Here is a 20,010-nt window from a genome sequence, read left to right as displayed (position 1 = left end):
AATAAAAGCCAAGGTTTATTTTACTATTACTAAACGGTTAAACATGTAACAGTTTTAATCACTCTAAACAGAGGCAGATCTTAATTCAGTCTTAAAGTTTATAAACGTGATTTGTCATGAAAAAGTGTATCATTTATTTGCATACTTTAATATTGAACCATTAAGACTATCTGAAAAAAGACAAAATATGGAAATAAAACAAAAGTGTAATGAAGAAACCATCTCATGATCATGCACTCCACATTCGGTTTGGTCATGTAAAAAGGGTAAGCAGTGGAGAGCTCTACATGGGTGAATTCAGGCTGTGCATGAAGAAGGAAGGAAAGTACCCTGTGCGGTTTAGCTCCTGCGAATCCACAGCATGTTGAGGGCAGATTGAGGTTTTTCAGTACAGGAAGGTGCTATGGTACACGTGAGGCTGTGGGGAAGTAAAACCATTTCTTTCAAAATGTACAAATTATTCCTATAGAAGCTTACGACATTGAGGTAAATTGTTCTGCTAATGTTTTTTTGGTCAACTTAAATGGCTTAAAGTTTCTTTTTTAGGAAAACAGTGCATCAGTTGATTGTACATGTTTTAAACCAAGAGAAGGCCCTGTTCTGAAGTTGCTTTTCACAGCTTGTATAAGAGCATGCCAGCCTCAATATATCAGTTCTATCCATTCCAATCATTCAATCCTACTACAGACTGCTCACATTCAAGAAAGGCACACCGTTGAAGGCCATCTGTTAATAATATATATATATATATATATATATATATATATATATATATATATACAGTATATACCAAGTGCATTAAAACTTAATAATTGTGTAGATTTGTGGCCTTTAAATGCCACAAACCAGCAGAAGAAAAGTACTACCATGCAGTTTAGCTCCGCAGCATGCACAGCATGATGTGGTCAGATTGTGGTTGTTCTTGTCACAATGAGGTGTTATAATGCTGTTTTTTTTCTATCATGGTTATCAAGGATTTCACAATTTCTGAGAAATGTGCCCATTGTAATGTGCAGTTGTGAAAATTCCCATTTCTGAAAGAACAGTGTAAATATTAATATTTTCTTAGCATTTAAAAATAAATACAGCAAACGCACTACCTGTTACACTGCATTTAGGAACCTGGCAGCCACAAAAAAAAATAAAAAAGAATGTACACATAATTTCATGTCAGATCTGTCCATTTCAATAATTAACAGATAATTAAGAACTGTTCAAATTCAAAGTAGGCACATAGTGGAAGCCCATCTGTTCATACAATTTACAAGAAATTTGGCTTCTATGTTCATCACACATCACATTTATTATTTATTTCTTATCTTGTAACAATTGTTACAAGATATCACATTATACAGCTATATCATTATTTTTACATACAATTACCCATTTATACAGTTGGGTTTTTACTGGAGCAATCTAGGTAAAGTACCTTGCTCAAGAGTACAGCAGCAGTGTCTCCCACTTGGGATTGAACCCACGACCCTCCGGTCAAGAGTCCAGAGCCCTAACCACTACTCCACACTGCTGCCCTTACAGTTACATGAGAGGAGATAAAGACAGCATCATTTTTGTATGGCTTTATTTTCAAATGCATTTACAAGTTTAACTTTTTTTTTTTTTTTACCAACTGTAGTATTGGTCCCATGTGTCACTCCAACACCAAGTGCACTGAATAATGTACTGGTACTTTGTGTTGGTTTGTGGCTTGTTTCTTACTGCTTAATGTAATATTCATTTAATGCATTTCATTTATTAAGGATTCTTGAAATCCCAATATTTGGTTTTCAGTGTCCATACATATCATTCACAGGCTATTGAAATGCTATAGAAAGAACCATTAATATGTTTTAATTAGATACAAGTTCTCCTTTGGCTGTTTTGTCTATGCAAGTGAGAAGTGTTGACAGTCCGACCATGGCCCTCATCTGACATCCACCTATTCATTTCTCTTCACAGCAAAATAGTCACATGATTCATAGACCTCAATCTCAGCCTAAAAAAATATATGGGCAGTAATCAATCAGCTGTTAAGCATAACACAAGCATAATACAGTTAAATCTGATCCCAATTCTCTGTTTATGTTTTAGCCAAAATGTAATGAAGCTGTTTGCATTCAGCAACAGGAAGCCTACTTCATTTGTAAAGTCAGGTCTAGTTCTGTAGGATAGATGTTCAGAATTGAACTTACAGGGGTGTGTGACTCACCCATTGTGTGGACCCCCGGGAGGAGGAGGAATTCGACTCTATGTCCTGTGGCTCCTGTGGCTCCTTTATTGCCTTCATCTCTAAAATGCTTTCATAAACTGCAGCAGTATCCCCTTCATCTCGGGCTTAAATTAAAAGACATTACACTATTGAAATCTCGTTTTTATTATGAGTAAGTATATTGAAATGCATTCTGTGCTCTGGTGCTCTCATATTTAATTCTAAACAGGCTGTTCAGTATCTGCACTTGGGATTAGATAGACAAGTCTAGACAAGTAAAGGTAGATGTATAGAAAGAATAGAACATTTCAACATTGGACCAACAGAGCCCAGAACCAATCTGAATAATTGCAAACACAATAAAATAGTATACAGCAGGTCAAACATTATTACAATTACATCTGAAGCTACTTACACTTAAAAAAACAAACTGCGATTTCTGATAATATTTTAGCTATGTACTGTAAATGTACTGAAGCTTGAACTATACAAGTACACATATTTTAGCAATATTTTAAAAACGTTTGATATGGAATAGCCAACTTATTAAAATAAGTGATTTGGTTATTTTTTATATTTCACAATAGAAAGGATTTGTGTCTGGTTAAAATGATTTCACAAATTTGCGAGCCCACAATATATAACAAGTGCATACAGATGAAGTCAACATTTGCATCAAAATAAAGCCTGCACATGTATTTAGATTTATTTGGTAGCACACAGTAAAAAAAAGCAATGACTTGCATGCACCTAGTTTGCATGTAGCTGTGGTTTAAAAGTACAGCAGAGGTAGTGCCAAGGTACCCAGATCTGTTTCAGTTTTAAGCAGTCCCACTCTGTAATGAACTTGAGCATTCATTTCAGAAGAGTATGTCATTTCTCGCAAATCTTGTTTTTACCAACTATGTGTACCACTGACATTGGTAAACCAAATGTTACATTTGAGTGCAAATAGTTTTTCCATACATGCATATTCATTGTTGTAACTATTATGTTTGTGTTACTAAAACGGTGACATTTTAGATCCCCTCCACTGTACATTGCAGCTGTTAACAGTGTGAATTATTACCTTCTCCTTTTGACATCAGTATTTTCCAGTTCCACAGAAGGGCAATCATAATCAGCACAAACAACACTGCGAGAACAACACCTACAACAGTGCCTGAACCCAAGGAGCCTGTGATAAAGATGTAAAAGTGACACTTTAAGTATATACAACTGACAGCATGGATATAGACTGGAGAGACATACAATTTAATCATTTGTTCAATTGTTTCAGTCAAATTGTTTCAGGTTATGAGTTTGCGCTTTTTTAGTTACAAAACTATATATATATATATATATATATATATATATATATATATATATATATATATATACGCTGATGCCTGTGTTTCCTTTTTTTTGGTCGGTTCCGTGTCTCCCCCCTCCCCCGAGTGCATTAATTGCCCAGCAAGAGCGACTTTTGTCTCCAGCCCTATTTGTCATGGTGAACCAAAGCCAAGTGATGTCATTGGCTGGTTTACAACCTGCTCCTCCAATGGTCTGCCCTTCCTAATTTCGCCACTGTGTTTAAATGTCCTGTGGTTGCTGTGAAGTGGAGTGGAAGGGGGCCCCCTTGACCTGAGGGAAACTATCGAACCAGGGTAGGCAGGACAGGGCAGGGCAGGAAAAGGCAAAGCAAGGCAAGGCAGGGCAGAGCAAGGCAGGGCAGAGCAAGGCAGGGCAGGACAGGGCAGGACAGGACAGGACAGGGCAGGGCAGGGCAGGGCAGGGCAGGGCAGGACAAGGCAGGGCAGGACAAGGCAGGGCAAGGCAGGGCAATAATAACTTTTAGCTATGTAAAGAAAAGCTCTGCTTGCACTGGGTCGAGAGTTCACCTCCGTTTTTGTTTTAGTGCATTGTAATTTGTGATCGGTGTGTACACGGCTGCTTATTGTTTTATTATAATGTATGTATTTGTATTAACGTATCATACATGTCAACAGTTTCCATATGTGGTTGGGACAGTCCCGATTTCCTACCAAATGTCCCACGTCCCGATGCATAGGAGGAATGTCCCGATATTTATCCATGTGTATGATGCGTATGACAATACTAATTACCCACAACCCCCCACCCCACAACCCCACCCCCCCGGAGACGAGCGTCCCTCTGAACAGTTTTCAAATGTTGGCAAGTATGAGATATTTGGGTTTTTCTCTGAATCTTTTCAGGGGGAAAGTGGGTTGCTTAACTTGCTGTATTGTTAAATTAATTGGTTATCCTTCCCGGATGTGCAGGTGCTGTTGTTGGGGGTAATTATTATTGATTTCACATGTGTGTGGTGTTTATATATGTATTTGACTATTTGCACAGACGGTATTTGAGTTTTCATTGCTGTTTGAAATTGTTTGTATATTTTATGTTACTTATTGTATGTTTTTCTTTTGATTAATTTAAGACTGCTCTTTTGGGATTTGATCTAACTATAAATTTACTGCAAATTAAGATTCAAGCAAGATCTAACAATAGCCTGGTAATAACCATTTGTATTAATGTGCCCTCATATCTATTTTATCTGTGTGTGTGTGTGTGTGTGTGTGTGTGTGTGTGTGTGTGTGTGTGTGTGTGTGTGTGTGTAATAAACTTGCTGAATGTGATACCTACATTGTTTCTCTTCATCTCTCACTGCCTCTCTCCTGAATTAAAGAACCATGTTTTTAATTTAAATTAGTTTTTATTGGTGGTGTTGTGCGCCCCTCCTTGATTTAACGAGCAGGGTGTTACAGCTCAGCCCGCTTACCACCATTTGGCGGGTGAATCACATTTTTGTTTTAAATAACTATTTCTGGCGGCGCAATTCCCTCAGTGGCGCAGTCAGCTATAACAATATCTGTGCTCTTTCTGTAGTACTAGCCTTATAATTAAGTGGTGCTACAACAGCACACATGTATTTTGTTTTAAAACATCTCCGTTTCTATGCCTTATTCTCAGGTTATTTTTTGTGCTTGCACTCCACGGGTCATTTCACCTCAGCAGTGTCTTGTGGTCAAAACATGTTACTGGCTGAACCTAGTGTAGTAACAGATTGTCTTTTGCTATAGCATTTGTGCTGTCCTTACAAAGGTAACACAAAATTCTCCTATCAGGACATTGCACTCTGATTGGCTATCATATAATTGTTAATAAAACAATGAATAATCCTCTCCCTACATCAAAACCCTGACCTTAAGGTCAGTATCCTATACTGCAGTCATTACATATCTAAAGTAGTTCATGTTTGGCAGTGAATAAGCGTTTTTGTTATTTTAAAAATTGACCGGAGGTGCTGACTTCCTCAGTTGTCCTGACAGGAACATTTCGTGGTACCTTTGTAAGCATTGCAGCATGCGTTTATCTCAAAACTGCACATTTGAGACCTATAAAATGAATAGATGTGCATGATGAATTTTATGTAACTATTTGATAGGTACAATTACTATAAAAGCAGGTCTCAACCCCCCCTCCCTTTTTAGCTTCAACCTACCAGCAGTGGCTCAATATGAAACAGTTTTTGTTTAGTGTTAGGTGTTAGTTAAGACTGCTGCTAAAATGTTAAGAAGGGAAATATGTCAATCAGACTTATGTTTTCATACGACTCATTAAACAAATACATTGCTGAAGTGCTTAGAACCTTGGAGTTGGGTTTAATACGAACCAATTTAATGTTCCGACTCTGGTTAAACCTTCAGTTTAGCGTCAAAGGAAAAAGTACCAATTCTAAAAGTATGTCGGTGAAATATATCCCTTGCCACGTCTGTAAATTCTAAATTCGAGCTATCATGAAAAAGTTGACGACATTTATCAACAGTATGTCCAGAATAGAATAAGAATGGCCGTTTCATGCCGTTTCATGCCGTTTCAAAAAAATATGTATGTGTGACATGCAGATGGACAGACACCCCCATATATCTCCAGAATCTGGTATAATCAAAATGTATGCCAAATAATGTTAATACTGCCTTTGTTTAAACCAGTGGTGCACAACTCGGTCCTGGAGGGCCGGTGTCTCTGTGGGTTTTTATTCCAACTGCACCCTCAAGTACTTCATTGGACCTTATGAGAAGCTTAATTGATCCAATTAACTAATTTAGGGTGTGGTTAGAACAAAAACCAGGAGGGACACCGGCCCTCCATGATAAGAGTTGTGCACTACTGGTTTAACTGCATTATTTACAGGCATTTACTGAAAACTGTAAACATAAATACAGTGACATGTTTCATTTTTGTAACAGTGTACATTATTAATGAATTAAAATGTAAGCAGGTATGCATGATGCTGATTATTCTTTAAACCTTCAGGTCGTTCCACTTACTGTTACTCTTCACTTCGTGTACAAACAGCACTGCTCCACTGCCGTTTCCTCTTATTAGTCTGGGTATTTCAACTTTTGCTCTGCAATAGTATGTTCCTGTATGATTTGAGGTGAGGTTGGCAATTCTCAACCCAGCACATGTATTGTTTGCTTTTATTACAAGTGTATAAGAAGCATTCTTTCCTCTGGTGTCTGATGAATTTTGTTGATAAAGCAAAGATATAATTAATGATTGATTCTTCCACCATTCCACTCGCATTTGCTCAATTTTCTCATGTGTTTTCCAGGAGCAATTCATCTGAACGGATTCTCCCTCTGTAGCATTTATATAAGGAGGAGACTGGATGATATTTATTTCTCCAATAGCCCCTATAAAAAAAAAATATATATATATGAGAGAGAGAGGATATTAATGCCAAAACAGTACCGGTGTGTTATTACAACAGCATACCCTTGCGGCACTATGACATTATTTACTGCACAAATGTTTTTGTGTATGAAGACATGTTTTAAATGTGTTTACGTTATATTTTGGTCTGGAGGAACACTTAAACTGCTTAAAATTTTATGAGCAGTATTTCTTTATTCTGTCTTGTATTGTTTCACAGATGTAGCTCAAATTAATAATCTTTTACATATCTTATTTGTAATAGATGTCAGATTCAAATGAGAAGATAATGAGATTCTCCAGTATTTCTCAGAGAAGCTGTGCAAATGACCAGTACATTATCCCTATGGGTATCGTTCAGGATTTTTTTTATTTTTTTTTGGTGTGTTACTACAATGTGAACCATAACCAACCAGGGATTGTAATTGACTGTGTACTAGAGCAGGGTTTCTCAGCATTGGTTCTGGGGACTCACTGTGTCTGCTGGTTTTCATTCCAATGAACTCTCAAAAACTTAACTAGACCCTTAATTTAAATGATCATTTGCTTAAGTAGACCGTTTTAATTTTTTTCAGCTCTTAACAGTTGCAGATTTCAAGTTAGCTATAACATTTTATCAGTAACTTGAACTCTGCAACGGTTTAAGAGCTGAAAACAATTAAAGGTTTAATTAAGCAAATTATCAGTTCAAGTAAGGGTTTATTTAAGTAATTGAGAGCTCAGTTGGAATGAAAACCAGCAGACAGCCCCCAAGACCAGGGTTGAGAAACAATTATTAGTTTTCTAGTTTGATAACTTTATTGGATGTGCTCTTTCTGAAACAAAATCATGCTAATGGCAATAAAGAGCTTTGAGAATCAGTCCCTCACAGTAGTTCTAATATGGTACAGAATTCAATCAGTACTGTGAACAAATTATTATTTATTTCTTAGCAGACAACCTTATCTAGGGTGACTTACAATTGTTACAAGATATCACATTATTTTTACATACAATTACCTATTTATACAGTTGGGTTTTTACTGGAGCAATCTAGGTAAAGTACTTTGCTCAAGGGTACAGCAGCAGTGTCCCCCATCTGAGATTGAACCCACAACCCTCTGGTCAAGAGTCCAGAGCCCTAACCACTACTCCACATTGCTGGCTTAAGTCACCCATTGGATCAGGGTGTGGGTATACTATAATCCATATTCATAAAATAATAACACACAGCTCTTGTAAACCACCTCTATGATTGGACAAGTGACTTTACCAGTATACATTTAAGATTAGACCATTTGCAACTGGATACTCATTCTGAAGACTACCTGGGCCCCTTCAGTAAATAACAAGCTCAGATCTGGTAGCCCAGCAGCATATTCGTTCAATTATGAAGACATGATATCCATTAGAAGTGTTCTTGTTTTTTTTTTTTGTAGCCTCTGTGAAACTAATATTATTAACCAGCCCTGCATCAGAATTTCAAGGTTGGAATCCTAAATGGTTTTATCTTAAGAAGTGAAGTAAGTTCATTGATGCAATCAATTTCTGTGTATTGTCAATGTTTCTCTGCAAATGTTAATTGGAACGTTTTGCAACAGATAGACCCCACCTACTAGATAAAAACTCTTCGTATTTATGTAAATGCAAAAATCATCCATTTGCTCTTGTAGAAAGTTGTATTGCGGGTTTGATCACATCTAAAGTTCCTGGTAAACTGGTAAAAGTTCTTGACAACCCTTTAAATATTTGAACATGCTATTGCATAAAAATGTACTTACCTATGGAAAACCAGTGGGCAAGAAAAAGATAGCCTTGAAGCATTGCAAGTTTGTTCATTTTTAAACTGTGGTGTGCAGCACTGCATGCTGTATTGAAAGAGGTTCATCAGGGGTGATTGTGAAACTATCATGTGACGTGCATTAAACCACTGATCACTATCTCTCCCTGCATTTAAAAGAAGCACTAAAATCACTCTGCATCTGCCTGTTCCATGCTGGTCGCAAAGAGGGATGAAGAGGTAAAGGAAATGGAATCGTGTAATCCAGATCTACAGATTGCAGGTGCATATATTCAATGGCTGAACGTCTCTACATGCCCATAGGGAGAATGTACTGCTCATTTCTGTCACTTTTTCACTTCTCTGAGAAATGCTTGAGAATCTTGTTTTCTTGTCATTCGACATGTTTCAAACAAGACCATTCAGAAACTTAATCAGTGAAAGATAAATACATTTCAGCTTGTGGCAGGAGAGAAGTTGATCACAATCGAATTCAAATTTGGTAGAGGCAGGGTCACCCTGGAGGTGAATAGGGTCTCTGGTTGTTCTTAGTTCCTGCTGTGTGTGTGTGTGTGTGTGTGTGTGTGTGTGTGTGTGTGCGTGTGTGTGTGTGTGTGTGTGTGTGTGTGCTGTTTTTGCTGTTGTTGAATTTTGTTGTTAGTCAATACAAGTGTGAAGCATGTTGTTTCTGTGTTGCCTGCCTGACCATGACCACTTAGTTGACCCTGCCACACAGCTATGTACGTGAAACAAATTTAATACTGCACAATATATATTTAACTGAAGATGTTCACATCTACATATTAAATGGTGTCTTAAACCCATTTGTTGATGTTCCCTATTGAATTCAAGTATTTTGAGATGGAAGGTTGCAGGCACAGTTATTTATTTTAAGATATGTGTCAATATATTGTAGAATATACATTGAAATCAAACAAAGAAGGTAAAAGTTTACAATTGTAAGTATTTCTCTTTTTGTTTGTTTCACATCCAAGCTAAAAATGATTTATTTTACTGCTGAAGTGTCTGAAATATATATTGTTTGAAATATCTGGGACATACATCCTGATTCAAATAATAGGGAAACAATATTAGCATCCTCTGAGTAGTGAACGATACATATATCAGAAGAACAGTTTATCTAAACTGCTTACACTGCAAATAACCTGAGGTATATTTGTTATTTTTAGCTAGTACCTTCACAACAGCTAATACCAATGTATTATTCCTGGTATTTAGATTTGCTTTCTGTACCATTTTCTGGTTCAGTCATCACATTCTAGTTGAAATGTAAAATTAATGAAATTTATAATTAAAGTTCGGGAGGAGGGTCAGACACCAATCTCCGCATCACCAAATTGAATCATTCAATTTACACATTAGCTAATTTAAATTGTTAGCACTATAAATACCCTCTTCACTTATCTCTCAGTTGCGTTTTGATTTCATCGTAACCCACCACCTCCCCATCTCCACCTTTCTTAATAACAGTTTTTATGTTTTATCAAATGGGGGTCTCAGCCTCGTCCAGTTGGCCAGGCAGCGAACCCTCAAACCAAGTTAGGTTTGATGCCAAATGAATGTGTATATACGGCATACTTTTCTGTTAAATCGCATACTCCGCATTCTCTACAATAAATATTTGTACTAAAACATTTTGTGATTGGTGTTTGTCCCGAACTACTGAAATATAAATTAACTGAATAATGCTCTGTATGAGCTATCTAAAATGAGCGTTGCTGCATACATAGATTACATCCTGTTATTGATGTTCTGTAGATAATACCATTGTGGTTATAGTGTGAAAATCATCCTTACCAGAATACAAAACATTCTAGGTCCTGCTTTGTAGGTGGTGCAGTATAATGGTACAGGTGTAAAACTATCAAGAAACAAGTTAGTTGCATGAATATGTTTCTTGTCAAAATAATGGAAGTGTTCGTAACAAGCAGCTTCCAGGGCTTTGATCCATGGTAGTTGAATCCGTGTGTACTGATTTGTGTACTTACGTCTGTCACCCAGGTCAACCCTACTTTATCAAAAGCAGTGTGAAATGGCAGAGCCGACCCGCATGACACCGGGTCCTGACCCGGGTAGAGCATGCCAGTGTGAAAGGGACTTTAGACACCTCCTAAAAAAATGATAACCCCCCCCAATCCAACAGATTTTTCCTGAAAATATAATTAATGCCATCTACAGTACTTTTACCTCTTTACTAAATTGAATATTCCACACTGTAGCAATGGTAAAAAAAAAAAAAAGTGTCTGTATGTACATATTTTTTGTTTCCGTTCCACCTCACAAATAGGTGTGAGATTTATTTTCTCACATAGCAAGCCCAGTGCATTTGCATTGTGGTAGTGAGCATCAACATTTCCAGTACCTGTTGCTAAATTGTTTCTCACATGTGGTTTCCCCCTAATAAAAGATGAATCCGACCAATGTGAAAACATTATCTCTACAGAGGTTATCAAATATAAAAAAAAGCTTACAAATGAGAGACAAATAAAAACATTGATTCAGCAACTGAAACGTACCGACAATTCTCAACACACCCTATTACAGCTAAAATCTAAAACAATATTCTGGAAAACATGCAGTGTATTCTAAACTATGTATCAAATCACCTATAAAGATTTATTCAGTTATTTTACTGTACTAATTGCTACACTCGTTTTATATCTTGCTAATTGAATTGGAAAGCAGAGGCAATCATTGTTGTTAATCTCCTTCATTTTCTTCATTGTCGTATGAGCGTGCTGTAAAAAATAATAAAAATAGATAGCAATTTGTATTATAAATGAAACTTAAGATGTATTACCAATACAAAGCATATGAATGTGTTACCAGTGACATTATTAAAGAGACATTTTAGTAACATTTTCCTAAGACTTCTTAATGCTTTCCATTGTGACAAGGAATTCATTTTTTTTCATGTTGTTGAGGTCCAGCCAATAGAGTACTTTGGTTATCAGCAGGACAACTTGCTCCTGTGTGTAACTGTGGAAAGGATGGGATGTGTAGTCTGCTGTCTTAGTGACTGTTGCTACCTGCTTATAAACAATTATCTATTATCCCCAATTAGAAATACATTAATTCTACATGAAAGAAAAAGCTGCATTTGATACAGCTTATGTAATGCCAATTCCAATAAAAAATCAAACTCTGTGTGTAAGCACACAACATTTTTTGTCACCATGTGATCTAACTCAATACAATTAAACTTGTTCTCTGATGATGCAGTTATAAAATGTTGGGTGACAAGAGTGTGTGGGCACTACTACAGGAATATAAAAATATACTGTAAAATTGACAAAATGGGTCCAGATTTCCTGAAACACGTTTGCACAACTGTTTTGTGTTGTGATATTTAAACCGTGCCGTTATTACAGTACTGCAAAGTTATGTCAATGTAACTCCCTACACATGACCTGCTTTTCGCTTTCTCCTGATGTGAACATATAAACAAGGACCAAGCAGCAACACAAATGGAAGAGGCCTTGGCACATATTCAGCAGCACGGGTTCCTGCATTGAAAACCAAAAGAGAATCATGCAATCAGTGTCCTCTGCAGATATCACTTCAATCTGATTTTAGAGACATGGTTTTAAAACCTCGACGCCAGACCTAATATAAAAAATGTTTGTCGGGATGTTGTTGGCTCCTGACATTGATCAGATCTGCCATAAATGAACTAATTAAAAAAAGTCTATTTGTGATGGTTTCTAGTTACAAGATTACAGACTAACTTGTTATGTTGAAAATGCTTTTTTACCCACCAGTTACACCAAACACCAAGAAATGAAACCATTATAGTAAGTTACTATGTATATGTACAGGTATGAAATACAGGGTTCATATGCTTGATTTTCGGGCAATGACAGACTTCAACAAAAAGCTAAAGAATCTAATATTTTATATTTAAAATTGTGCACATAAATTATATTGTATATCCTCTTAAATAATGAACATTTCAACAGTCTCATGATACATATTGTTCACATAATACCAACATTGTAGAATAAAACATCCATCTCTCCAGTGTATATTTTTAATTTTGAGCAATTATGGCATGATATTGTTTATTTCTAAAACCTTCAGGTCGTTCCACTTACTGTTACTCTTCACTTCGTGTACACACAGTACTGCTCCACTGCCGTTTCCTCTTATTAGTCTGGGTATTTCAACTTTTGCTCTGCAATAGTATGTTCCTGTATGATTTGAGGTGAGGTTGGCAATTCTCAACTCAGCACATGTATTGTTTGCTTTTATTACAAGTGTATAAGAAGCATTCTTTCCTCTGGTGTCTGATGAATTTTGTTGATAAAGCAAAGATATAATTAATGATTGATTCTTCCACCATTCCACTCACGTTTGCTCAACTTTCTCATGTGTTTTCCAGGAGCAATTCATCTGAACGGATTCTCCCTCTGTAGCACTTATATAAGGAGAAGACTGGATGATATTTATTTATCCCTTGGCCCCAGTAATAATAATAATAATAATAATAATAATAATAATAATAATAATATGTTTTAAATGTACTCAACTACCTGGCTGCAGATATGGGAGGGGCCCTGCAATCTCCAGGCCAATCAGGAGGAGCCACACCTACTCCAGCACTACAGGCAGTAGGCACGTCCATGCCAGCGACAGAGGGAGAGCCGCACCAGTCCCCAGAGACAGAGGGAGAGCCGCACCATTCCCCAGAGACAGAGAGCCGCACCAGTCCCCAGTGATAAAGGGAGACTACCTGCTGCTCTCACCTCCACCACCAGAGGGAGACCACTTGTTGCTCTCGCCTCCTCCGCCAGAGGGAGACTGCCTGCAGCTCCCACCTCCACCACAGGAGGGAGACTACCTGTTGCTCATGCCATCGCCTCCCAAGGATCAACTTCTGCCTAGGACTGCCGAGTCTGCAACGCCCAGGGAGGCCAGCTCACCATCACCCGAGGAAGCCAGCTTGCCATCGCCCAGGGATGCCTGCAAGACACCACCTGGCGCTGTCAGGACATCTGCTGACAGCATTGCCGTTGTCAGCACTGCCGCTGCCAACTTTGCCCATTGCAGCATTTCCGCTGCTGGAGTGTGCCACCCCGCTGTCAGCATGTCCGCTGACAGCATTGCCACTGGCAGCCTTTCCGCTGCCAGTGGTGCCACGGGAAGGGAACTTCGCCCAGCTGTCACCATTCCCACTGACAGCACTGCCAATGGAGGAGGACCTCACTCCACTGTCAGCATTGCCACTGCCAGTGATGCCACGGGCAGCATTCCTACGGTCATGATTGATACTGACAACACTGCCGCCCGTGGGCCCAATGATGCCTCCGTTCCAGGCCCAGGACCTTGACCAAGACCAAGGGATTTTAAGGGGGGAGGTGGCCTTTAAGGCCATGTGTGCTACGTACAAGGGGGAGATATGTGACAGGGTATTCCCCGCCCCTGTGCATATTATGTTTTGTGTTATTTTGTATTTGTTGTATTATTATTTAAATGTACTGTTTTGTGTATTTAAAACACTCAATTTTATTGTTATTGTTTTACAGCAAGGATGCTTTTAGAATTCCCCATCCAGATAAAATCGTGAGAATGCGTGGTCAACAGTGAGTGCTTATTGATAAACTGGCTGATGACCACACATATGATAAAACCTGTGTTGAATGTGGTTTAGGAGTTGTAGCAGGGCGGTAGTAAGCCCTGCTGATTAAATGTGTGTATTTATTTTAGAACAGGGTTTCCCCCTCCGCCCGTGTTATTTTGTATTTATTTGTTTGTTTGTTTATTTATGTATTTATATGACGGCAAAGTGCTGTATGTTTTGTTAGTGTTTTGTATTTATTATTGTATTTATGTATTGACGGCGTAGCCGACTGTTTGTTTGTTTAGTATTAAGTAGCGTGGATGGGAAGCACCATCCACACAGTAATTAGAAAACCTGTGCAGAATGTGACTGGGAGATTAAATAATTAGGTAGTTAATCCCTCGGTCACTAATATAAAAGCCTGTAGCTCTCGGCACTCGGGGTGGTGGGTGTACAGAGGAGAGAGCGAGAGAAATTTATTCAAAAACGAAATTAAACCAAGGATAGGGTCAGTGAAGGCGATTGCCCAGCCTGACCGGTTGTAGTGTTTGTGATTTGTTTTGTTTAGTGTTTTGTTTTGCTCTGTGAGCACAGCCTTTTTGTTAAAACCTTTTATTTATTTTTGTTGTATCAAAATAAAATGGCGCCTTCCTGTTCTGCCGTGACGTCACCGCCCAGCCATTCCTGTCACACGTGGTGTCCAGAGTGGGATCACCAGCGCCTCCTAGACTCAGGCAGGAGAGAGTACTGCAGTTTTTTTTTCGTTTTCGATTATCACTTGTGGAGAAAAGGAGAGTGAGGAAAGAGAATGGGAGGAAAGAGGATGGGAGGAATGAGGAAGAGCTGCCAGAAGCAGCAGCAGAAGAGAGGTGGGAGAAGATGGTGGTCACGGGACCCCACCCAACTGGGACCCCCATACTGGGACATGGAACAGGAGCAGTGGAGTGCTGAAGGGGCTCCCCTGTGTGTCATCTGCAGGGAGTTTGGGCATGACCAGGGGGACTGCCCCTATAAAGACCCCTGCTTCTGGGAAGCATACTCAAAGGGGAGGGTGTCCTGTGCGTCAGGGTGGTTTTGGCTGCTGGAGCAGCAGACCCCATCACCTCCACAGGCCAAGGGAGAAAAAAAGGTGAGGAGAAGGAGGCAGAGAGGGGACACGGACCTGGAGTGGGAGCCCGAACGTCCTGCGCCTGAGTGGGAGGAGCCCGAACGTCCACAGCCCAAGAGGGGGAAGTCGGTGCGTCCACAGCCCAAGAGAGGGGAGTCGGTGCGTCCACAGCCCAAGAGGGGGAAGGCCGAATGTCCACAACCCAGGTACCCACCAGCAGAGGGAGAATACCTGCTGGTTCCACCTCTGTGGGAGGACTGCGTGTCGCTCCCGCCTCCGCCAGCAGAGGGAGAATACCTGCTGGTTCCACCTCCACCTCCGTGGGAGGACTGTATGTTGCTCCCACCTCCGCCAGCAGAGAGAGAGTACCTGCTGGTCCCCCCTCTGCCAGCAGAGGGTGAGTTCCTGCTGGTTCCGCCTCCACCTCCGTGGGAGGACAACTTGCCACTCCCACCTCCGCCAGCAGAGGAAGAGTATCTGCTGGTTCCACCTCCATCGCCGCCACCAGCAGAGGGAGCATGCCTGCTGGTTCCGCCTTCATTGCCGCATTTTCGCGGCAGGAAACACTGTGGCCAGAGCCCCACGGAGGGGAGCTGCCGGCCACGAAGAAGGGGGGGGAGGTCAGGAGACCAGCTCCCCCCACAGCAGTTTCGCTGCCGGAAATTGGGTGGCCGGAGCTCCACGGAGGGGAACTGTCGGCCATGAAGAAGGGGGGGGAGGTCAGGAGACCAGCTCCCCCAGCCACACTTTCGCGGCAGGATAGTGTGTGGCGGGAGCCCCGGAAGAAGGAGCTGCCAGCCACGAAGTATTGGGGGGTGGAGGACATTCCACCATGGCCACCCCCAGAAACAACTTGCTTCCCCCTCTTGCGGGACTTTGAGACTGAGGGGGGAGGTGGCCGTTGGGGCCAAGTGTGCGTTGCACAAGGGGGGGGGATATGTAGCAGGGCGGTAGTAAGCCCTGCTGATTAAATGTGTGTATTTATTTTAGAACAGGGTTTCCCCCTCCGCCCGTGTTATTTTGTATTTATTTGTTTGTTTGTTTATTTATGTATTTATATGACGGCAAAGCGCCGTATGTTTTGTTAGTGTTTTGTATTTATTATTGTATTTATGTATTGATGGCGTAGCCGACTGTTTGTTTGTTTAGTATTAAGTAGCGTGGATGGGAAGCACCATCCACACAGTAATTAGAAAACCTGTGCAGAATGTGACCGGGGGATTATTAAATAATTAGGTAGTTAATCCCTTGGTCACTAATATAAAAGCCTGCAGCTCTCGGCACTCGGGGTGGTGGGTTTACAGAGGAGAGAGCGAGAGAAATTTATTTAAAAACGAAACTAAACCAAGGATAGGGTCAGTGAAGGCGATTGCCCAGCCTGACTGGTTGTAGTGTTCGTGATTTGTTTTGTTTACTGTTTTGTTTTGCTCTGTGAGCACAGTCTTTTTGTTAAAACCTTTTATTTATTTTTGTTGTATCAAAATAAAACGGCGCAAGCGCCTTTAACTGCAGTACTCCCTGGTGTCAGTTTCCCTTCCTGCTTCTGCTGTGACGTCACCGCCCAGCCATTCTTGTCACAGGGGTAAATTAGGTAATTGATAGCCAGTTGACCCCTCGGCCACAAGGACCTGCAGCTTTGACTGACCGGGGTTGGGGGGTTCAGAGTGGAGAACGGGAGAGCATTCTGTGATATTTTAGAATTGAAGGCATGTGTCCTGTTTTTGTACGGTCCCGTATCGGGGAGGTGTTACAAATTGCACCCCTCAAAAATGAACTTACTACTACAGGTAGTCTTCTGAACGAGTATCCAGGTCCAAATGGTCTAATCATGATAACCTCTTAAACTTATACTGGTAAAGTCACTTGTCCAATCATAGAGAAGGTTTACAAGCATTTTAAGTATAAGTATTATTATTTTATTTATATGGATTACAGTAGATTTACAGTAGGGACCACACCTGATCTGTGCCACACTAGAAATACTGGGAGGGACTTATTCTCAAAGCTCTTTACTCATGATTTTTTTCAGAAAGGATGAACGCATCCATACAGTTATCAAACTAGAAAACTAGTACTGGTTACTTCAGTACGCATAGTCAACTGCAATGCCTGGTTGGTTATGGTTCACACTGGTCACAAATTGTAAAAAAGTAATATAATATATTCCAGATCTATAGATTTCCGACCCAGTTTTTCAATGTAGATTCTGTGAAACAATACAAGACAGTAAAAAGAAATATTGCATTGAATTCCAAGCAGCGCAAGTGTTCCAGGCCAAAAAGAACCTTATGACCAGGTTGGCTGGTGGTTACGTCAGGCCAGGAAAGGAATGGATAGCAACAGCAGACTGGGTTATGAAAAGCGCTGCTTGCGTGTTTTATTGATAATAAATAAAAGGTTTAAACAGAAACAAAAAAGCTCACCAAGCAAAATAAAGGTTTACACAAAAATAACTCATGAACACAAAACACTCAACAAGTACCGTGCTGGTTCTTCCAGCACGAGTAGCAATTGTTATTAGTTTTGTTTTTCTCTGTACCTCCTTCGAATGTAGAGGGACTACGCCAGTTCAGTGCGAGAAGGCACAGAACAAATTATAGGATACCTTCAGGTTCTTGTTATTCAGGCAACAGATCTAAAATCTCAGGAACAAGGTCGCCAAGAAAATCACACAAATTCAGTAGAAGTTTGTTTTTTATAAAAATCCAATAGCAACACAATATTTAAAGTTACTGGTGTAATAAGACAATCATTCTATTCACCTATAGGTAGCAAGGTTCGTAGTGAGGTCATGTATTAAACAAAGGGCAAGTGCAATAAAGCTGCTACCCAGGGAATAGAGGGGATATACATTTTCAAAACACAGTAAAACAGTAATAATAAAAACAAAATACCACAGTCTAAAAACACACACACACAAAATTTCCATACAGGGGAGGGAATGCAGAGAGAGAGAGGAGAGAAAGAAACTAGCATCACCATAAAGCCTATTCTGTTTCACTTCCTAAATTCCGGTCGGCTACCGACTAAAAACACTCAAGCCTTTCATTATTCAACACCAGCATACAATCAGCCCAATACATAGTCAGGATGCTCCATTTACTGGTTCATTTCACTCTCTATTACTCATCGTTCCAAGCTCCAAATGCTGCGTTCCAGCTCCTGCACGGACAAACACAAGCCCCAGGATGGCCATCCCGTTTGTAAAAACATTTATATTCAGGTGCGTAAATTGATCAATAATTCAATTAGTCAGTGCCCAATAAGGCAAGTAAAGGGAAACGAGTGGAGAAGCCAACATAACGTGATACAAATCAAATATAAAGTGGCAAACAACATAAAGCGTGCACTAATTAAATCAATAATACAATTATAAAAATAATAACATACAAGTGTAAAATAAATGTGAACAGGGCATTCTGCTAAATCCTATAATACTCTCGGAATGTGTCTCCTCTGACTGGTAATCTTCCGTCTTTGGTCGATGAAGTGGTGACCCTCTATAACGCCACCCTTACTCAGATCATCAACACAGCTGCCCCGCTTACAACCAGAACAGTGCAGAAACATTGCAACTGTCCATGGTATACCCTCGAATTTCGACTGCTTAAGTCTGCCTGCCGCGAGTCTGAGCACAAATGGAGGTCGTCTGGACTAATGGTTCACAGAGAGATCTGGACTGATCACCTCAGTAGCTACAGGTGTGCGCTCTCTGCTGCCAGGGTGAAGTACTTCTCAGAAATCATATCTATGGGACACGGTAAACCAAATATTCTCTTCAAAACCATTGATCAAATCCTGCATCCAGCCATTGATAAATCCATCTCCCATTCATCCTCCTCTCTTACCTGCCATGATTTCTCCTCTTTCTTTTGGAACAAAATCAATACAATTTATTCTACGCTCTCCTGCCACAAACCCAGTATAGTACTTGACCACCTTGACCCCCCCCCCCCCCTCCGATTGCCCTTCCTGCTCTCTCTTCCTTCTCTCCTCTCTCCATTACTGATGTCTCCAGCCTATTGTTGAAATCAACTACTGCCCCGTGCCCCTTGGACCCTTGGGCAACAAATCTCGTCCGTCTCTGTGCTTCTGACCTTTCTCCTTCTATTATGCATAATCTCAACCTGTCCCTGATTTCCGGCCTGGTTCCTGCTGCCCTCAAGACTGCCAGAGTAACGCCAGTGCTCAAAAAACCCTCCCTTGACCCGGCTGTCTTATCTAACTCTAATGATCTGCTTAATGCTGATGCTGCTGCTCCCTCTGTCCTTGTCCTCCTGGACCTAACTGCTGCTTTTGATACCATAGATCATAGCATTCTTCTTGACCACCTTCAGAAGTATGCTGGGACCTCTGGAACCTGTCTCTCCTGGCTGTCCTCTTACCTATCTGGATGCATGCAGTCTGTTTTCTATGCTAGATGCAGTGGTGTTGCAAACCCAGTCACTTGTGGTGTCCCTCAAGGATCTGTTCTTGGGCCTCTTCTCTTCAACATCTACATGCTTCCCTTGGGTCACCTCATCCGCCAACATAGCCTCATGTTTCACTCCTATGCAGATGACACCCAGCTCTACCTAAAACTAGACCCTGGATGCCCCTCTGCCATGGTCTGGCTTTCAGCTTGCATCCAA

The 20,010-nt window shown here is 40.3% G+C and overlaps 1 long non-coding RNA gene across 2 annotated transcripts in view; it reads right to left on the bottom strand.

The window, feature by feature from the left end:
- Positions 1 to 807: 807 nt before the first annotated feature.
- LOC117420532 (uncharacterized) overlaps positions 808 to 20,010 on the bottom strand; it is a 33,262-nt gene continuing 14,059 nt past the window's right edge. Inside the window, exons 1-5 of one of the 2 annotated variants that reach the window (XR_009330503.1) lie at positions 8,692 to 8,821; positions 6,544 to 6,912; positions 3,276 to 3,383; positions 2,207 to 2,331; positions 808 to 1,993 (exon numbers count right to left, since the gene is read on the bottom strand). This is a non-coding gene — a long non-coding RNA (uncharacterized LOC117420532). Of the gene's footprint in view, positions 1,994 to 2,206; positions 2,332 to 3,275; positions 3,384 to 6,543; positions 6,913 to 8,691; positions 8,822 to 20,010 lie in introns of those variants that run through there. The other variant, XR_009330504.1, reaches the window with a different exon arrangement.

Source organism: Acipenser ruthenus, chromosome 1, assembly GCF_902713425.1.
Source record: "Acipenser ruthenus chromosome 1, fAciRut3.2 maternal haplotype, whole genome shotgun sequence".
NCBI classification, from domain to species: domain Eukaryota; kingdom Metazoa; phylum Chordata; class Actinopteri; order Acipenseriformes; family Acipenseridae; genus Acipenser; species Acipenser ruthenus.
Note: the sequence above shows the minus strand (reverse complement) of the source record. Positions and strands in the feature narration are given on the sequence as shown.